General features: G+C 44.3%; 1 pseudogene; it reads left to right on the top strand.

The window, feature by feature from the left end:
- The first annotated feature begins 320 nt into the window (after positions 1-320).
- LOC127677841 (metallothionein-2-like) lies at positions 321-6,708 on the top strand (annotated as a pseudogene).
- Positions 6,709-22,197: the final 15,489 nt, after the last annotated feature.

Below are 22,197 nucleotides of genomic sequence, written 5' to 3'. Positions count from 1 at the left end.
CCATTGGGGGTTTATTGCTTTTTCCTTTATATCTTTGAGAAGCTTGAATCAAAGAGAAAATATGGTTAGGAGCCCACAATCCACTTCTTTCACATATAGCCTGTGGAAATATAATGTGGGTAGTCTTGAATACTTACCATTGACATAAAGAAACATGAAGAAGTTTGCTTATCTTCTGTAGATAATAGTTTTAGATAAATTCATTAACTGTCATGTTGGTTTGTCACAGGCTGGCCTAAAATTCACTTTGTGGCCAAGGATGACCATGGATCCGGTGTTAGCCTTCCCCCCAAGGGCTAGGCTGACAAGTTTATACCGCCATGCCCAATTTCCAACACAAGAAATCCTTGACCACATTGAGTCGACTCACTCTAGAGATGGTGAGTAACACTACAATGGAAGAATCATTTAGTGGCATGTGCAGGGCCCAGAGCTCAGTCCTCATCAGCAACAGCAGGACACACCCTCCTAATGGGAGTGGAACTGTGGAACTCTACTGGAACCTGGCTAGTGAACCTCTTCTCAGTGTCTTGAAAACTCTAGAACCCTGAGCTTCGTTCGACACTTAGGCAATCCTTGTGTTATACTCTCTGCTCTCCATCAGGTGGACATATCTTTTCTTCCAACCACCTCTTTCTTCTCCTGGGCTTCTGCTTTGTTTTGTTTTGTTTTTTCTCTTTCTCACAGTGTTCTCATCTATGAGCCGGAGTTGGTCAACACAGTGGAATTTGAGGAAGCTTATCCTCTCGTGTAGTACCTTTCTTTCTCTGAAGTTTGTACTTCCTTTCCTGCTCTGTAATCCCTCCAAGTCATACTTCACCTTTGCCACTATTGCCCAGAGGTCACAGATTAACTGCTGACTCACTTGGAAACCAAAAGGTTATTGCTGATCCCAGTTGGTGACTAAAACACTAGTTACTGTATGGTCTAACATATTACTGTTTGATTAAGCCTTTGCATGGTTGTAAGCTAATGGGACAAGTATGACATTAAACATATGATTGTCTATTTCCATATTACAGATTTTTTTGAGACAGTGTATAAGGTCAGGGTGGCCTCAAACTTGGGGTGACCCTTTTGCCTCAATGTCCCTAAAGCTGGGATTTTAGACATGTACCTTCCTACCGGCTTTCATCTCATGGGAAATTAAGAAGTAGACAATAACTTCATCAATAAGTCAAATTGACAATAACTTCATCAATAAGTCAGATTGAAAGAGCTGTTCTCTTGAATAAAAATAGACCTTCATATTCTGAAGGATTTTGGTCATTTTTTTTTATTGCAGCAGCTGAAAAGAAACTATAAAAATTTTTGCTTATAATTAATAAATACCTGTGGCCCCTCTCCCCCTTCAGAAAACAGAGTAAGCCTGACACTTCCTCTGTTATTAATTACTTTAGGAAACAAAAAAATGGAAATAGTGATTGATTAAGGTCCTTCTAGAAAACTTTTCCTATTGAGCATAGGAAGACAAGGTAGTGAAATATGACTTGATCATGTAAAGAGACATAGGCACAGCTTTACTTTAGGACAACATTTTAGCCAGCTGATAAGTTAAATTTATGTTTAAGCTTTGTATTTGAAAAAAAAAGATTGTCATCGAGTTTATACTGATCTGAGGTCTAACTTGGTAGTTCACATCTTTAATCCCATCACCCAGGAAGCAGAGGCAGGTGGATCTCTAAAAGTACCAGTCCAACCTGGTCTACATAGTGAGTTCCAGGACATCCAAAACTACATGGAAAGACCCTGTCTCAAAACAAACAAACAAACAAACAAACAAACAAACCCAAAAAACAGCAAAACCAACAATTGATCTGAACATTTGTCTGATAGGTAAAAACTGATAAGGCATTGGCTGACACATAAGTACTAACATTCATACATGTTTTCATTAGGAAAATCTAGTAGACGTACAAACATTGAAGTTGAAATGAAAAATTAGTAATTATCAGGAGTTAAACTAGCCAGTGAGGATAACGTTTTGATTCTAACTGTCTCTGTACCTTCTGAAGGAGGCTGGTTGTTGAGGAGCCCACGCCGGTTTGCTTTTTGCACACTTCAGCGGGGACTAGCATCCTTCTAGTTTGCTGGAGACATGTACCAGGAGCTATCTAGTCCATAAGGGAGGTAACATTTGAAGCCAACCCTCAATTAGAATCTTGAATGGGTGGGAGAAGAGGTTGTGGGTACTCTTGCTCATGTCACAATGTTGGACATGATTGTGACTTAAGAGAAGCATCCAGCATGTGAATGGGATTGGCCTCTCCTTTGAAATACCAACACAGGGTTCCAGAGGCAAAAGCAACTGAACTCACTTAAGCCCTTAAATGAGACACTGATATGCTGTAAGACTATTTTAATAAAAGACACAAAACTGTCTTTAAAGCCGGGTGCTGGTGGTATTGTATGTCTTTAATCTTAATTTGGAAGGCAGAGGCACGCTGGGCAATGGTGGCACATGCCTTTAATCCCAGCACTTGGGAGGCAGAGGCCAACCTAGTCTACAGAGTGAGTTCCAGGACAGCCAGGGCTACACAGAGAAACCTTGTCTCGAAAAAGAAAATCAAACAAACAAACAAAAACAAACAAACAAAAAAAAAAAAACGGAAGGCAGAGGCAGGCAGATCTCTGAGTTTGAGGCCAGCCTGGTCTACAGAGTGAGTTTCAGGACAGCCAGAATGACACAGAATAACCCTGTCTTAAAAAAACCAAACAAAACTGTCTTCAAGATGTTTTTATTCTAATATCTTAAAGGACCTTATTTCTTATTTATCTATTTATTTAAAGTATGTGAGTACACTGTAGCTGTCTTCAGACACACCAGAAGAGGGCATCAGATCCCATTACAGAGTGTTGTGAACTACCATGTGGTTGCCAGGAATTGAACTCAAGACCTTTGGAAGGGCATTCAGTGCTCTTAACTACTAAACCATCTCTCCAGCCCAAGGACCTATTTCTTACCACCTATCACATACTTGTTAATAGTAACTCATTATTCAGCATTTATTGAAGCAGCTTATCAATATCAAACCAGACTGTTAGGGAGGTAGAAAAGGATGGACTTTGCTATGGGGTCCACTTAGATCCATCACCAGGTCAATGCAAGATGACAAAAGTTCACTTAATCAAGCTACTACTGTTGGGTTTTGTCTTGTGTTGTGTAACCAATGTACTGTAAAGAATGCTCCCAATTAATTCCTGATTGGTCAATAAAAGGTTGGGCTTATGACTGGCCGGAAGAAGGCTGGACTTAGACTCAAGTTGGGGAGGGTGGTCTCGAGAGAGAACAGAAGGAGAGAGAATACAAGGAGAGAGGAGAGAGAGGAAGCAGCTGCCATCAGACTGGATGAACCAGAGCCCGAGGCCAAGAGAAGCGCTCCCTGAGGACGGGATGATGGAGTGGAAGCAGCCCTGGAGACATCAGATTGACAAGTGACTGATAGTTGTGTGCATTTTAGCAGGTGGAAGGGTTAGAATAGCTCAAAACCTGCCCTGCATAGTGCCTACAACTTATCAATAAATTGTAGTATTTCTGTGTTGTTTACTAGGGATCTATACAACCAATAGTGGGGCAGAAACCCCCAATGGTTATTGAGGAATAGGAAGTTGCGTAGTAACTATGCAAGAAAAATAACTTTTTTTTTTTTCTGAGACAGGGTTTCTCTGTGTAGCCCTGGCTGTCCTGGAACTCACTCTGTAGACCAGGCTGGCCTCAAACTCAGAAATCCACCTGCCTCTGCCTCCCAGAGTGCTGGGATTACAGGTGTGCACCACCACCACCCAGCGAAAAATAACTTCTTGATTTACTCTACTGATTGATCAGGGCTGCAGAAGACTCAGGAGCTAACTGCAATGCCCCCTCCCCAAGCCACGGTGTTCCAGTTTGAAAACCACAAATATCTGTGCCAAGTTTCAGCTACATTTTTCAACCAATCAGGATTTAGGAATAGGAACTTCCTTAAGAACCTGTCTTGGTGGTACACTTCCAGTATGTACTCATTGGTTGGTTTATTCAACTGTGGCACGGCGGCTTGCCTCAACTGGCCAGCCAGGATGTCAGTTACCCAGAGCGGTCTTGGGAATTTAAACTTTATTTGAGCCCTATTCAAAATGGACGTTTTCTTCAGAATGGCTTGAGCTTGGCTCCTTCTTACAATGTAAAATACAACACCTGCACCCAATGACAAGTTCTATGACGTTCCCGATTTGTATCTCTTCCTCCAGCTCCTTCCCTCTCCCCCTCCTTCTCTCCATTCCCCTCCTCTGCATTCCCCTCCTCCTCTCTCTCCATACAACCCTATCACATGGGTACTATTATTACCCCACTTTAAAGAGGATGTTGGAACACAGAAAGATTAAGGAACTGTCAAATATCTCACGATTGCAAAGCGTCGGTGCAAAATCCCACAGCAGGCTGAGCAGGCCTCGAGGAGTAGGCCAGGAGGCAGCACTCCTCAACAGCCAGGCCTGGTGCTTGCCCTGACTTCCCTTCAGTACGAGTTGTGATTAGGACACGTAAGCGGAAACTCTTTCCTCCTCAACTTGTGTCTACCACAAGTTGGTCATTGTGTCTACCACAACAATAGAAACCCTAAGAGAAATGGTCAGCAAGGAAGCAAACTGTGAAGAGTCTTTGCACATGGCCCCACTGCCATGAACCCCATTGTGTCTTTCCCACCTTGATGGACTAAAGCTGTGACTTTAACCAAGTGAACCTTTCTCCCTTAAGTTGTTTCTGTCAGTCATTTGGTTATAGCAACGCAAAAATTATCCGATACAAAGCAGAAGAAGGCAGGGACAGAAGAGGACGGTGATAGTGTGTGAGAATATAACCGAAGGGCGTTCTATATACGCGTGAAAATTTCAGAATGAAACTCTAACACTCTCTCTCTCTTTCTCTCTCTCTCTCTCTCTCTCTCTCTCTCTCTCTCTCTCTCTCTCTCTCTTTCTCTCAACCAGGTCAAAAGTGTGTGCTGCTATGCCTCATGCTCTAAGTTTGAGGACTGGAACCCACGACGGTAGGAAAACTTGATCCCCAAAGTTGCCCTCTGGTCTCCACACTTGACCTCATGCCTACACTCATAGATGACACACTAAAAAATAAAAAATTTGGGGGCTGGTGAGATGGCTCAGCAGGTAAGAGCATTGACTGCTCTTCCAAAGGTCCTGGGTTCAAATCCCAGCCACCACATGGTGGATCACAACCATCTGTAGTGAACTCTAACACCCTCTTCTGGTGTGTCTGAAGACAGCTACAGTGTACTTAGATATAATAATAAATAAATCTTTTAAAAAAATAAATAAATAAAAAATTTGCTGGGCGGTGGTGGCACACACCTGTAATCCCAGCACTCTGGGAGGCAGAGGCAGGCAGATTTCTGAGTTTGAGGCCAACCTGGTCTACAGAGTGAGTTCCAGAACAGCCAGGGCTATACAGAGAAACCCTGTCTCGAAAAAAAAACAAATCCAAAAAACCAACCAACCAAACAAACAAACAAAAAAACCCAGGTTCAGCTCCCAGCACCCACATGGTGGCTCACAATTATCTGTAATCCTAATTCCAGGGAATTTGATACCATCTTCTGGCCTCTACCAAACCATGTATGTAGATGGTCCACATAAATGCATGCAGGCAAAACACTAATACACATAAATTAAAAGTTAAAATCAATAAAATTTTTTTAAAGATATTTATTATATGTGAGTACACTGCAGCTGTTTTCAGACACACCAGAAGAAGGCATTAGATTTCATTACAGATGGTCGTAAGCTACCATGTGGTTGCTGGGATTTGAACTCAGGACCTCCAGAAGGGGAGTCAGTGCTCTTTACCACTGAGCCATCTCTCCAGCCCCCTCAATAAAAGTTAAAATCAATAAATAAAAGGAATTGCCTTAGTTTGCTTGAAAGAGAATAGAGTCATAGAGAAGTGAAGTCTGAAGTTGGAAATATTTTTTTAAAAGATTTATTTTATTTATGAGTACACTGTAGCTGTCTTCAGACACACCAGAAGAGAGCATCAGATCCCATTATAGATGGTTGTGAGCTACCATTCAGTTACTAGGAATTGAACTCAGAACCTCTGGAAGAGTAACCAGTGCTCTTAACCACTGAACCATCTCTCCAGACTTGGAAAAATATTTACCAACAGATGGCAGTCCAAGGTAATGCCCGTGCATTCTCCTGCCTCACTCTTTCAGATATATACTCTGATTATTAAGTACACTATCTTCTCTCCTGGTGGAAGTGTACTTGCAAGAAAACTGTTCACTACTGAGGCTTGCATCTGTCTGGTTTGGTGGACTAAGAGGATAAGTCCGCTGGGAGAATACTTGCAGGAGACTGAAAACCTGAGAAAATTCCTCCAGGCGGAAAATTTCAGAAATGATAATAAAGACTCAGCTGTAAGAGCTGACGGATGGATCACGCTCTTAGAACTCCAGCACTGATCGATCTCTCGATCTCTCGATGATCTTCAGCCGCCGCCGCCTCCACTCTCCGTGGACCCCAACTGCTCCTGTGCCTCAGATGGATCCTGCTCCTGCCTGCTCCAGCAAATGCAAACAATGCAGATGCACCTCCTGCAAGAAAAGCTGCTGCTCCTGCTGCCCCGTAGGCTGTTCGAAGTGCTCCCAGGGCTGCATCTGCAAAGAGGCTTTAGACAAGTGCAGCTGCCACGCCTGAGCGCGCGCGGTGGGCGCGCGGGGAAGGGAGGATGGGGGGGGAGGGGACACAACTGTGTAAATAGATAGGAACCTAGCCTTTTGTACAACCCTGACCCGTTTTCCACACCTTTTTCTATAAAGTATGTAACTGACAATAAAAACCGTTGACTTGATTAGCTCAGGGAGAAAAAAAAAAGAGCTGACAGATGAGTTTAGCAGGTGTGATAGCGATGCAATGCAGCACCGGAGCCAAGCTGTCAGAAATGCAGGAGAGCTGCTTCAGACGCTCATACCCGAAAGTCTCCTCATAGCAGTAGACAATCATTGTTATAACCAATTCATTATTACTTGCATGCTAGACAGCCAGTCATTATAATCAGTTTGGGTTTTTTTTTTAAAGATTATTTATTATATGTAAGTACACTGGAGCTGTCTTCAGACACACCAGAAGAGGGCATCTGACCTCATTAAGGATGGCTGTGAGCCACCATTGGTTGCTGGGATTTGAACTCATGACCTTTGGAAGAGCAGTCAGTACTCTTAACCACTGAGCCATCTCTCCAGCCCTATAATCAGTTTGTTATTACTTGCAGGAAATGCTCGCACCCACAATGTCTTTGTGGAAACAAGGGCTCTTGAGGAGATCTGCACGCTTTTATGTACAGGGCCTCACACGTTTCTGAACGATATCAGCAAGTGCCAGTCACCATACACCATACATGTTGGTAGTTATTTTTTCTCTTGGCCTTCTTAGCATTTAGTGTGTGTGTGTGTGTGTGTGATGATATGCATATAAAGACTAGACAACAGCTTGCAGGAGTTAGTTCTCTCCTTTTACCATACAGATTCCAGGACTTGAACTCAGGTCTTCAGAATTGCTAGAAGTGTCTTTTGCCCACTGAGCCACTCACAGGCCTTTTTGTCTTTTTCTGGTGATAGCATTTTGCTTTACTGCCCACTCTGGCTCTGAACGCCTGGATAGAGACAATATGTCGATATCAGGTTACTCAGTAAGCTTACACTATGGGCATACCTCCCAGAACCAGCTATATTTCTATTGTTTTTTATTCCAGTCCTATTTTATTTTTTTCTATTTTTTAATGGTGTCAGTAAGAAAATAGAAATTAATTTTCTCTTCTCTTTCTCCTCTTCTTCCTTCTTCATTGTCTTCTTTTTGAGACAGAGTTTCTCTGTATATCTTTGGCTGTCCTGGAACTTGCCCTGTTGGCCTCAATCTCAGAGATCGGCCCGCCTCTGCCTCCCAAGTGCTGGGATTAAAAGTGTGTGCCACCTTTTTTGTTGTTGTTGTTGTTCTGGTTTAGAAATTAATTTTCAAAATATTCAAATGTTTGAACACACTTACCGAGATAGAAAGAAAAAGGTAAAGTTGATGTCACTAGGTGAGAAATGTGCTTACTGTTAATAAGTACTGTGTTTTTATAGTCTCACAGAAGTGAACTCCTGAAGCGATTTGGATGGCCACACAATAAATTCCTTCCTATGGGTGGCGTTGCTTGCTTCCCTATCGGACGATAGGTAGATAGCTGGTATTTCCTCTACTCATCTTTCCTACGTGTGGTGGTTAGACTTTGGTCAACTTGACACAAGCCCCAGGTTCATCTGGGAAGAGAGGACCTTAACTGAGAAAATGCTTCCATGGGTTTGTTCTGCAGGCAAGTGTGTGTGTGTGTGTGTGTGTGTGTGTGTGTGTTTGTGTGTGTGTGAGATCATGTTTTGAGGAAAGATTGATGTGAGAAGGACTAATCCACGGGGAAGGGGCCCCTGCTGGGCAGCTGGCCCTGGATCGATCAATCATGTTAGAAAGCAGGCTAAGCAAGCCATGCAGAGCAAGTCAGGAAGCAGCATTCCTCCATGGTCTCTGTGTCGCCTTCTGCCTTGACTTGCCTCAGTGATGGAGTGTGATCGGATTTGTATAAACCATATAAATCTCCCAAGTTGCTTTGGTTGTGTTGTTTATCACAGCAATAGAAAGCAAATCAGGACACCACCTAAGAAAAGAAGAACCTATTTCCTCCTCTCCACACTGTCAAGATTCCAAACGGATGATGAGAAAGTCCTAGCTGATTCCCCGGCTCTGTTTCCCTTCCCCTGTCTCCCAGCAGGTCTAATGACCAAACTGTGTCAGACAACGGTGCCAACGTCACGACTGTGGCTGCAGTATGATGGTGTTAGACATCCGCTTAGTGCTCTTTGCTTCAAGACCAAGGTTTAGGTGACACCACAGAGCCCAGCGCCTTCCTGCACTCTCTCGAGTTGTGAGAAGGATGGAAAATGTGAGAAGAATGAGCTCCTTTTTATTCTGCGAGCCAGATTTAACCAGAAGTTACCAAAAGTTGAGATGTTTCCATGGTGACAAATGGATATAACTGACTCTTTTTTATCCTGGTTTATAATCTTCCATCACATGAGAACATCGTGTTCTGAGATATGTGTATGTGTGTGTGTAATATATTTAAAATGTGTGTGTCTGCCACAGATCACAGTCAGAAAGCAACTTGTAGAGGTTGTTTTTTTCCTTTCAACATCTGGGTTCCAGGGATGTGGGGGGTTTGGGGAGTGTACATACACACACACATATATAAATTATTTATTTTTATGTGTATAGACATTTTGCCTGCATGTTTGTATACATTCCATATGTATGCCCAGTGCCCAAGGAAACCAGAATAAGGTGTTGGATCCCTAGAATCAGAGTTGAAGATAAATGAGAGCTACCATGTAGGTGCTGGAAACCCTGGAAGAGCAGCATATATTCCTAACTACTGAACTAGCTAAGCTATCTAGCCATGTCTCTCTCTCTCTGTCTCTCTGTCTCTCTGTCTCTCTGTCTCTCTCTCTCTCTCTCTCTCTCTCTCTGTCTGTCTGTCTTTCTCTCTCATTTATGTAGCCCAGGCTAGCCTAGAACTCACTATGTAGCCAAGGATGACTTTGAACTTCTGATTCTCCTGTCTTCACTTCCCAAGAGCTAGGATTATAGACATGAGTCACCACACCCAGCTATTCTGCTATAGATACTAAATCATATTTTATTTCTAATTAATATTTTTTAATTATTTTTAATTTTGTGTTTGTGATCGTGTGCAGGTGCTTGAAGAGGCCAGAGGTGTCAGATCCTCTGGAGCTGGAGTTATAGGCAGCTGTGAGCTTCCTGATGTGGGTTTAGGGGATTGGACCTGCTGGCATCCTCTGGAAGAGCTGTATACACTCTTAACCACTGGGACATCTCTCTAGCACCTCTGCTTTCTCACTATTTCAAATAGCATGTGAATTTTTGCACCTGTATGAAAGTTTTGCTAGAATACATGTCTAAACTTTTTTGTAGTTTACCCCACAAAACACATTTCTAATACATCTTAGAGTCAGAATTAAGTGAAAATTAATTAGAAATTAATTAGAAAGTAGCCTGGCAGTGGTGGTGCACAGCTTTAGATCAGCGCTTGGTAGGCAGAGGCAGGTGGATCTCTGTGAATTCAAGGCTAGCCTGGTTTATAGAGTGAATTCCAGGTCTGGCAAGGCTACACAGAGAAACACTGTCTCAAAACAAACAAACAAACAGGGCTTGAGAGATGGCTTTGCAGTTAAGAGCACTAACTGTATTTCCAAAGGTCCCAAGTTCGATTCCCAGCAACCTTTTGTTGGCTCAAAACCACCTCTAATGGGATCTGATATCCTCTTCTGGCATGCAAGCATCCTTGCAGACAGAGCACGCACACAGAACAGAACAAAACAAAATAAAACAAAACACCCACATATAAATTAAAAACAACTCTAAAAAAGAAAGTAATTTATTTATTAACATTTAAAGGTGTTTATTGGTCTGACTTTAGAAGTATGTATCTCTGTGTGGATATGTGTACTGATTGCAGGTCCCTGTGTGGGCCAGAGGCTTTGTTTTGGAGTTATAGACAGCTGTGAGCCACCCGCATGCCTTCAGGAGACCTAAGTCAGGCCATGCGTTCTTAACCACCAAGCAAACTCTCTATCCCCAACATTAACAGTTAGAAGTAGCATTTTTATTTTCTCTTTCTTTCTTTCCTTACTTCTTTCTTTCTTTCTTTCTTTCTTTCTTTCTTTCTTTCTTTCTTTCTTTCTTTCTTTCTTTCTTTCTTCCTTCCTTCCTTCCTTCCTTCCTTCCTTCCTTTCCTTCCTTCCTTCCTTCGTTCGTTCGTTTGTTCCTTCCTTCCTTCCTTCCTTCCTTCCTTTCTTTCTTTTTTTGAGCCAATGTCTCCGGTTGCCCAGGTTGGCCTCGAAGTTGCTATTTAGCTAAGGATAACCTTGAACTCTTCATTTCCCTGCTGGGATTACAGGTGTGGGCTACTATGGCCGGAAAAAGTGGAGTTGTTAAATGTATCCAAAAGCATGTGACTACCACAGTGATTTGATATTCACCATCACCCTCCAAAGGAAACTCTTCCGTAAAGACCCCCAACTAGGGCTGGAGAGATGGCTCAGTGGTAAAGGGCACTGACTGCTCTCCCAGAGGTTCTGAGTTCAATTTCCAGCAACCACATGGTGGCTTGCAACCACCTGTAATGAAATCTGATGCCCTCTTCTGGTGTGTCTGAAGACAGCTATAATGTACTCACATAAATAAAATAAAGTAAAAACCAAAACAAAAACCAAAACAAAAAACAACTAAAAGGAATTGTTAGGTGTCCCTAACCACAATTCTCCCACGTGTTAAAAATTCTGAGTTACTTTATTATTGATTATTTTAACACCTAATTGATAGATTGCAACTTTTAAATGTTGGCTATATTACTATTACTATATTACTTCTTGAGATAGGTTTTGGCTATGTTGACTCTGGCTGGTCTGGAATTCACTCTGTAGAATCGATGCCCATGGCAGTAGGAGCAGTGATGCTCACTGCTGCTGCTCCAAAGCGCAAATGCTTTAAAGTCCTTCTCTGTCCTTTGTAACCTGCAAAGCAAACAGATGTCTGGTGTATTCTGCAATCTTGGAGAACTAGGGTCAAGATTTCTTGGCCTAATTTATAATACAGACCCAAGCCAAGGATGCTGTCAAACGAGATTGATTTTGAAGCAAAAAATGTTTTTTAGGTTTGCAAATTTCAGTATACAGTTGAAAAGAACAGTACATTTCTATAGTAACATATAAAATAAATGTATATAATCTTTTTCAAAATTGGTATAATGCCTTTTGTAAGACAAGAGAGTTTAATTGAGACAGAGAATGTTTAGCTGGATGTGCTGGCCCATATTGTAATCCTAGGACAAAGGAAAGAGGGCCATGAAACCAAAGCCAGCCTGGGCTACATAGCAAGAACCGGCCACAGAGGGATAATGAACAGATTTAGAAATTTTAATCTGCTAATTTAAATTATGGGAAAGGATGATCAGCTAAGTTGACCAGTTAATGCTCAGTATTTTAAAGTGCACAGGACTTGAAATGCAGACAATCTTGTATCTTACAATCAACAAGACCTCAAGAATACATTAATGTTAATACAAAAAAGTTGTTAATAATGTTAATATAATTAAGTTTCAAAGACCCACAACAGAGAACTGCCTTTACTGTATTTAGAAGAGATAGAATTTTCTAAGTTGAGTCTGACAACAGTAGGTTTTTCTATAGTGTTCTTTCTGAGGTTGTTAGCAGTCACAGAAACCTCAGTTACTGTGGGAGTACTGTCAAGGTCAAACTTTATTTTGTGGATCCTGATACATTGTTTTAATAAAAGAGAAGATAAAACCCACCTGAACTGGAAAAGGGCTACAGCTGTTTCCAGCTGTTCTTTAGTGTAACTGTGGAACTCAATAGTGGTCTATGACTAGGTTCCAAAGTCAGGTTAGATAAAATTAAAGATACCAGCATTTGGGAGGCAGAGGCAGGTGGATCTCTGAGTTCAAGGCCAGCCTGGTCAACATAGCAAGTTCTAGGGAGCCAGGGCTACATAGAGAAACTCTGTCTCAAAATCAAAAACAAAAACAAACAAGCAATATTCTATTCATGACAGGAAAATCAAAGGGCACCAAACAACAGCATAAGGCCATCTTGAAACAGAAGGATGAAAAAGAGAAAAATGTAGGGATGAGTAAGGGGGGGGAGGGAGGGAGGGAGAAGGTGCACATCACACAGAAAGTGGAGGTATAGTCGGAAAAGAGACAGATGAAAGGCACACCAGCTATTAGCCTTTCCTTGCACATTTTCTTCATATGTGTACTCATTTTTGTTGTTTGTTTTTGAAACAAGGCCTCATTATCCAGTCTGGGCTCTGTTCTAGAACTTGCCAAGTAGACCTAGCTGGCCTGGAACTCAAAGATCCCCCTGCCTCTGCCTCACTGAGAGGAAGATTAGAGGTGCCAATATGTACTGATATCTGTACACAAAAGAAGAAAAGAACTGTAAAGAATAAAAGTGGGGAACAAAAAAGAGAGATCTGTTTCTAGGGAGGGGCAATGGTGGGCCACTGGAAACTTTGACCCACATGCATGCAATGACTGAATAAATGCCTTAGCATTGTGAGATTTGGGTTTGGGAGTGAGACTAAAAAGATAACAGTCATAAACATTCATGGAAAAAAGAGGGTAGGGAAACAGGCTGCTACCATCCTACCCTGCACAAGCAGGCCTGCTGAAAGCTGAGATCAAACTGGGCTGCCTGAGACTGCTGAGCACTTTGGAGCACAGATGGCGGCAGCTCACGGACTCCTCAGCAGGTGGCAGCGTTCCCTCTGTTCTTTGGTGAAGTTAAGTGTTTTCTTCTAAAACCATCCTTGAAGTGTTTTCTTCTAAAACCATCCTTGGCAAGTCTCTTTTCTTTCTTTTCTTCTCTCTTCAGCCCTCACTGACCTGGGCTTTACTCACAAAGTGAGGGGGAAAAAGTGCTTTTCCAATGATCATAGGGACTTAGGCAATTCACATTTTCAGGTTTGATTATGAAGGGCCTCATCCTTGAAACTTAACTTCAGGCTTAACTCAGCAGATAACACATATCACACGTCGTCCCCAGATTCTGTGTCCAACTCTAGGACTGGAATGCCAAGGAAAGTCATCTCTAGTCAAATTGCCCCATGTTAACTTGCTCAGGTTTGTATACAAGTTGGGTTTTTGCCCCATTTTTGTTTTGTTTTACTAAGCTGATATTTGGAAACTTCCCACACTCTTAAGGATCTGTCACTGAGTCTTGTGTAATAGGAGCACGTTAAACCACTAGTCCTAGTTTCTTTGTCACCTTCCAACCTTATGTCACAGAGCAGTCTGTCACCATGTAGGATGGAAGAATGCTGTGGGACTCTAGAAATACAATTATTTTTAGAAGAAAAGAAAATTTTTTGAGCCAGCAAATAATCCCAGCACTCAGGAGGCAGAGGCAGGCAGATTTCTAGTTCGAGGCCAGCCTGGTCTACAGAGTGAGTACAGAGAGTCTACAGCCAGGGCTACACAGAGAAACCCTGTCTTGAACCCCCCCCCCAAAAAAAACAATACAAACAAAAACAAAAACAAAAAAGTTGATAAGTAATACAAAGAGTGAAAAAAATAGTTGAAGCAATTGGTGGAGAAGAGACAATACTTCGAATAAGACAAAGCTTGTATAGCACACAGCATCCCTCTAGCACACAGCATCCCTCTAGCACACAGCATCCCTCTAGCACACAGCATCCCTCTAGCACACAGCATCTCTGTAGCACACAGCATCCCTGTAGCACATAGCATCCCTGTAGCACACAGCATCTCTGTAGCACACAGCATCCCTCTAGCACACAGCATCTCTCTCTGTAGCACACAGCATCCCTCTAGCACACAGCATCTCTGTAGCACACAGCATCCCTGTAGCACATAGCATCCCTGTAGCACACAGCATCTCTGTAGCACACAGCATCCCTCTAGCACACAGCATCTCTCTCTGTAGCACACAGCATCCCTCTAGCACACAGCATCTCTGTAGCACACAGCATCCCTGTAGCACACAGCATCTCTGTAGCACACAGCATCTCTGTAGCACACAGCATCCCTGTAGCACACAGCATCTCTGTAGCACACAGCATCCCTCTAGCACACAGCATCGTTCCCAGATAGCATTTACAGCAGCCACTACACAGACCTTTAGGCTAAAATGCTAGAGATATCTTAGTGATCTCATTTATTTAAAAATGAAATTAGAGTTGATCTTTCTCCCTTGTATTTGATGTTCTTTTGATAATAAACATTTATTTTTAGCTTTAATTCTATTGGGATATATATAATTCCTGGTTGTCAACTTGATGATATCTGGAATGAACTACAATCCAGAATTGGAGGGCACACCTGTGATCTAGATCTTGAGGCTGGAAGACACAAGTTTTTGACCTGGATCTTGACATAAAGATCTTTAATATAGCGGCCATGAAAAGCTTAGGCTCAGGCAAAGTAATACATGCTTTTAATTCCAGGAGACTGAGGCAAGAAAATCTCTGAGTTCAAGGTCAGCTTGGGACAAAGCAAGTCCCAGATTAAGGTGTGGTGATACACACCTTAACCTGGGCCACACCTTCTGATGGAGGCCTACATAAGGACATTGGAAGGAAGATTCATTCTTTGGCTGCCTGCACTTACTTGCCAGCACATCTGGTGGAACCTACTTCTACAGGAGACCAGCTTAAACAACTATGATTACTGTAAGTCATCATAATAAATTCCCTTCATATATAGAGACATTCCATAAGTTCTGTAACTCTAGAGAACCCTGACATGTATGTATGTATGTACATATATGTATATGTATGAAAACAACAAGGTGATGAGTATAAAGAACCTTCCATGACTGCTGGGCATTGGTTGCTCATGCCTTTAATCTCAGCAGAGGCAGGCAGATCTCGGAGTTTGAGGCCAGCCTGGTCTACAAAGTGATTTCCAGGACGGCCAGGGCTGTCAAAGAGAAACCCAGTCATAAATGAAGAGACATCAGTCTCTCTCTGGAATGAAGAGACATCAGTCTCTCTCTGGAATGAAGAGACATCAGTCTCTCTCTGGAATGAAGAGACATCAGTCTCTCTCTGGAATGAAGAGACATCAGTCTCTCTCTGGAACGCTCTTCCTTCCTTTTCAGACTTTTGTTTGTTTGCTCAGATATTTTCTGTGTATTTGGATAAAATATTTATCTATGTTTTAATTTTATTTCATTGAATTTTAATGAATACTTTGAGAAATAGATTAGCTCTAGGGTAAAATTAAGCAATGTATTAAGAAATGATCAGATAGAGAAGCAAAGTAAAAAAGAGTTGAAAATATTCAGTGGTGGACTGGAGAGGTAGCTCAGTGGTTAAGAGCACTTATAACTGTTCCAGAGGTCCCGAGTTCGATTCCTAGCAACCACATGGTGGCTCACAACCAACTGTAATGAGATCTGGTGCCCTCTTCTGGTGTGTCTGAAGACAGCTACAGTGTACTCACATATATAAAATAAATAAAATCTTAAAAAAAAAATTCAGTGGCTAATCAAATTGTCAATTGGCAGTGACAGTTCTTTAATAACAGTAATTCTCAGCAGACTTAACCTGAGAAAAGAACTATGGAAAGTTATGTTTTTAGGAAGAGAATTCTGATCATTGTGGAATGTGGCTACCAATAACTGTTTCTCCATCCTTTAAATACGTGTAGCCTCTCTAGATGTGGAGGCAGGAGACTCAGTTCAAGATCACTGCCCAAAGGGGCTGGAGAGATGGCTCAGCAGTTAAGAGCACTGTCTGCTCTTCCAGAGGTCCTGAGTTCAATTCCCAGCCACCACATGGTGGCTCATAACCATCTGTAATGGGATCTGATGCCCTCTTCTGGTGTGTCTGAAGACAGCTACAGTGTACTCATATGCATAAAATAAATAAAAAACACTGTCCATTACAGTGAGTTCAAGGCCAGCCTGGATATATAAGAACTTGGCTCCAAAACAAACATGAGTTTTCAAGAAAATATAGGGGCCCAAGAGTGTCTCTTTAGAGTTATCAAGAGTCTTAGTGTAAGACATGACATCGGGATGAACTATCATATGCCCTTGAAATATATGCCCAGATGAGCTGCATAAGCACAAACTGCACCTATGCTTTTTGTGATAGCCAAGTTATAGGCTCAGCTTTGGAGGAACCGCGTGAAGACAGGGAGACCCTCATTTTGGCTACTCCAGCTGAGTTCCTTGACATTCCAGACCCAGCCAGACCCACAGCTAAATAGACCATATCTGTCCCTCGATCACATCTGTGAAGAAAAGAATTGCTCAGCCATACCCTTCCCTGAGAATTGTGGGAAAACAATGACGGTTGCTTCAAGTCACTGGATTTTACTGTGGTTTGTTGTGAAGCAACAGGTAATTGAGTTAGTTATCAAGTACCAGAATGGTTAACTTGTCTTTGTGTGCTGTGAAGAGGTTGCCCAAAGATTCAAGTTCCCAAAGCTGACTCATCATAATGAATGTGAACCCAGCTAGCCAGTCATTGCTCTATGCATAAGGCTTAACAGAAGGAACACATAACAGTCACAAGCATTTGCTGACTGATTCATTATAAGAATAGGGAAAAGGGCCCCGTCATCATGATATTAATTTAAGCAGATTTGGTCTGTTTTCTTTTCCAGAAAGGTACTCCTTTCTCCAAAGTAAAGTATTGTCCATCTTGATTTCATTTCAATGACATTCCTAAACCTAGACACGTGTGGGCTACTCTGAAACATTTAGTTTATTAGAAGTGTTAAAACAGTAAACTGTCCCTTCAGACTAGAATTGGAGTTAAGACCAAAGTAGAAGATCCAACAGTCAAAGTGAACAGAAATAAAATTGTTTCGTGTTTCCCTGAGTGAGTTTCCGAGTACCACAGACCCAGCAGAGGTCTGGTCTGCTCCAGGATTCCCACCCAGTTCAGTCTCTACTTGTGTGAGACTAATGGTTTCATACAGAATAGCTCTTGAGACAGGAAAGGTGACAGAGTACCATTTGCAAAAGCTGTGGGAGAGGTCTAGGGTACGGGAAGCTTAGGCACAGGCATTTGACATTTTCTCTTGGAATACAGTATTTGTATGACTCACAGAGGTGCCTTCTGGGGAAAGCATGAACAACCTGTGTTTAAAAGAACAATCATGCCGGGCGGTGGTGGCACACGCCTGTAATCCCAGCACTATGGGAGGCAGAGGCAGGTGGATTTCTGAGTTTGAGGCCAGCCTGGTCTGCAGAGTGAGTTCCAGGACAGTCAGGGCTACACAGAGAAACCCTGTCTCAAAAACAAAACAACAACAACAACAACAACAACAAAACCAAAAGAACAGTCGTGGGGTGGTAAGATGGCTCAGTGGGTAAAGGTGTGTGTGTGTGCCATCAAACCTGACAACCGGCACTGGATCCCCAGAAGCTACGGGGCGAGAGGAGAGGACAGACTCTTGCAAGTTGTCTCCTGATATGCACAAATGTGCCATGATGTGCTTGCACAAACAACAAATAGTTTAAAAATAAAAACTAAAACAACAAATAACAGAATAACTAAGAGGGCAGCCTTCAGAACTGTGGAAGAACAGGGCAGTTTAAATTCAAAGCCAAGTATGTTATCTAATCCATTACATTCTATTATCTAGAAAATGCTTTTTGATAAAAATAGAGACGCTTGCTTAAAAATTAAAGCGCTACACTGAGTTCTCTTGTTGAAGGGTCAGAGCTGTGGGGAAGGAGAAAGGCACTATAGCAGGGGGTGGGAGGTGGTGGTATGGTGTGTGTGTGTGTGTGTGCTCACACACCGGATGCTTTTGCCCAGAGCCTACAACAGCACATCAACTATTTATACAATCCACATCCCAATCTTGGTGTCCCACTTAGGAAAGAAACAAAGAAAGAATTTTCTTCGGACATCTTTTGCATGTAGTAACAATACAGTTCTGGAATCAGCTGTTAGAAACTATAATTAAAGCTGGTTTATCATACTCCCTAATTATTCTATATAGTCAGTCTCCCTGGAGCTTTACATAATTCTCCCTTTGTTATAAGCTTCTGTTTCTCCCTTGGGTGTTGTGAATCCAGACAGGTGAGGAAATGAAGCACTTGGAAACCAGTGTATTGTAATATCTGTACAGCCAAGTGGATACACACACACACACACACACACACACACACACACACTTACACTTAAATATTTTTATTGCTATCTGGACTTTTCCCCTCCTGCTCTATTTAGATTCTTTGAGTGGCGTAAAGAAGCGAAAAACTGCAAAAGAATTTTAAAAGGCGTAACAGAAACATATTTAATGCTGTGAAAGGAAGTGGGGTTTATTTAGACACTCTCAACAAGACCCGATGTTGTCAGTGCGGCCAGCTGATGTCAGAGGGGCCACACACCTGCCAGCACTGCGTGTCTATTCATTTACCTCTGGCAAGTTGCTGAGCGAGACGCACTGGGAAGCAGCTAGCTGGTTTTCAGCTTTCTGCCCTCACTTGGTGGTGACTGTGGCCTGGGGTCACGTTGGTCCAGCATTTTGGCGCTGTGATGTGCATCTCTGTGCTCTGCAGACTAATGCTCTGGAAACAGAAAAGGATCCCTTTTCCTCCAGCCAGGCATCAGGAAGCTTAGGGATGGATGTCTTTCATTTTCTTTAGAGGAAGATTTTCCGAGCTTCTTAGACATTCAGAGGAATGTCGTTGCACAAGCTGCCCCCAGGGAAGAGGCAAAAGAGGGTGATGCTGGTGGACGGGGATTCTAGGGACAGGAACAAATGTGGGCCAGTTCCCCTTTTCAACCTACTTCTCTTGAACTAACGTCGTCCTTATTTTCCTCACCCAGCAGCAGTAGACACTCTACTGAGCACAACTTAGGTTTTTACTGTGCATCTCAGCTAACACCTTGACACTGGGGATTCTGTGTAAAATAGATCTCCATCTTAGATTAGGCTGTGTGAGCAAAATGTATTTACATCTTTAGAAACCAAGTAGAGGCCTCTTGTGTTGTGTTGAGATTGCTCTCAGCGGTTATCCCTGCCCTCCCTCAACTGACCAGAACCTCGCCCCAAAACAGCCTGCAATAAACATCATCTGCTAGCTTAGCTTGGGCTGCTAACTCCTGCGGAGAGATCTTTAAAGGATGCATCTAAATGCAAGGTTTGGGTAGCTTCTGAGAGCTCTAATAGAACTGTAAATATCCCTATTTTAATTAGCAGTCCTGCAGTTAGGTAATGGCACATAGCTCTCTGAGCCAAGCCTCTTGAGGTTTCTAGGCTTCAGGGGCTGCCTGCAACTATGCTGTGGACATACGAAATTTTCTTTCTCCTGTATTTCATGAATCCTCAGTTAGCCTTTCCCAGACACCTACTCGCAATTATTGCAAATCCATGATAACTGACGACTATTCTCCATATTTCTAAAATGACCCAGTGCTTTAGCTTAGGTCTCAAGTCAGAGATACTTCAGGACTCAGATTGTCACCCTGAGAACTAAGTCCCCTGGGAAAAGAACAATAAGGAAGAAATCCCTACCTACGTTGGAGTTGATGTCATTTTTCTCCAAGCTCAAGGTGATCGCTTGGGGGGGAGGAGGGGCTGTCCGCTAGTTATCAGCATTTCCGAACCAGCTCTTCTCAACCGCGACAGGTCAGCCAATCCCGGCAGTAAGCTTTTACTTGACAGGTTTGTTCTGGGCTGACAGCCATTGACTAGGTGCTCGGAGAAGTCACTTGGCTGAGTCTACGGTAGGTGGGGCGCGCTCACCAGTTCAGGGGCAGTGACTGGAAGTTCGTTGCAACATCGGTAAGCCCAAGCCGCCAGCAGCAACAGGAGATACCCTTTTGCCCCGCGAGCACAGATCTAGAAAGTGTTCACCTCATTAAGCGAAGGAGATGCTTCAACTCCCGCCTCCCCCGCCCCCCAGCCAGGGCCCGGCCTCTTCTCCCACGGTTGGGAACGCGCGGTGTGGGCAGATCCAGAACAGGAGTCCCAGGTCCCGGCCTTCTGGCTAGCTCTATGGGTTACAAGCGAAAGGGAGGAACAGCTTGGGGACTCTCCGCGTCACCGTGCACAAACCGGCGGCGGCCAGCAGAGAGGGGTGGCGGGGGCACGTGCTTGGATGTGGCTGCTTGTGTAACCAGCTCCCCAGGCGCTTGGCCCCGACAGCGCTCCTGCGGACAGCTCGTGGGTGCAATTCTCTGCTCCGACCGGGGAATTGAGGGGTCCAGCGGCCCACACGGGAGGCGGGAAGGGGAAGATCATCTAATAGAGCAGAGCGGACCAAGCTCTTGCCTCAGGAGCACACAGATAGGGGAATGGGAAATTGGAAAGTTCCCCAACTAGGACCACACGTGACCTCCTCCTGAAAGTAGTTCCGACCGCGGCTCATGTATCCTTCCACCTCGCCTTTGAGCCCTCCCAGGCCTGCTCGCCCCGCCCACTTGCTGGCTGCAGCTTCCGACCAATACTCCACGCCCGGGCTCTGTAACCTGGTCCCCGAACTTGCACGGTCCGACAGGGTCAGAACCTGGCCACCGCGATTCAATTCTGCCGGGTTTTCATAGCGGTCACGAAGGGGAGGGGCGGCCTAGCTCTTTGAAGACAGAGCTTGGCTGTGATCCGGTGGACCCACCGCTGCGGGGAGCTGCGGGGCTCCTCGCCGGGCGGTGGAGGGGTGTGCGTGAGGTGCCCTCTATTCACGGAGATCCACTTTGTCCAAGCAGGGGGTGTCCTTTGGGCCCTGGAAACTCAGGGGAGACGTGAATGTACACGCCCCGTATGCACAATCATCATGCTTAGCTGGGAGCGTTCATCTTTCGGGCAAACGAACCCAGCTGCCTGAGAAGCAAGAGGCGGGGCAGGGAACAGGAGCCCGATGAGGTGACCCACGCGGGAGACACAATAGGAGGCTGTTCTTTGTGCAAAGAGTGACACCTTGAGGACACCGTGGGGGAGAGGTGCACTATGTAGGTAAAGACTGTCACTGACTGATCCTAGCGAAGCACTGCAATCTGACCACAGCGCAGGGCAGGGAATGAAAGCCGTTCCGAAGAAACCCAGGGACGGACGCAGGAAGGATGATCCTGCCCCTGAGGCTCCTGGAGCACTGACCGACGCGGTCAGCCAGTCCGATCCACCTGTGAGCGGTCAGCGATCGTGCTCAGCGCACCCTCAACTCGGCCACAGCCTGCCCTACCTTTGCCGGGTCTCTCTGCGCGGAGGCCGAAGCCGGCGCGGCTCCCGGAGCGAACCGCAGCCACACTGGGCATGCTCCGCGGCGTTCCCCGCCCCTGTCCCGCCGACGCCCCGCCCCTGCCCGCTCCGCCCCTCCCCCGGCTCGGCGCCCGCCTCCCTCCCGCCTCCCGCCTCCCCTCCGGCTTCGAAGGCGCCCGGCTCTCCCGGCGGGGCGGCGGAGGGGGCGGGCTGGCCGGCGCACGGTGATGTGGCGGGACTCTTTGTGAACTGCGGCAGGATACGCGCTTGGTCGTCGGGACGCGGCTGCGCTCAGCTCTCTCCTCTCGGAAGCTGCAGCCATGATGGAAGTTTGAGAGTTGAGCCGCTGTGAGGCCAGGCCCGGCGCAGGCGAGGGAGATGAGAGACGGCGG

This window comes from Apodemus sylvaticus, chromosome 1 (genome assembly GCF_947179515.1).
Source record: "Apodemus sylvaticus chromosome 1, mApoSyl1.1, whole genome shotgun sequence".
NCBI classification, from domain to species: domain Eukaryota; kingdom Metazoa; phylum Chordata; class Mammalia; order Rodentia; family Muridae; genus Apodemus; species Apodemus sylvaticus.
Note: the sequence above shows the minus strand (reverse complement) of the source record. Positions and strands in the feature narration are given on the sequence as shown.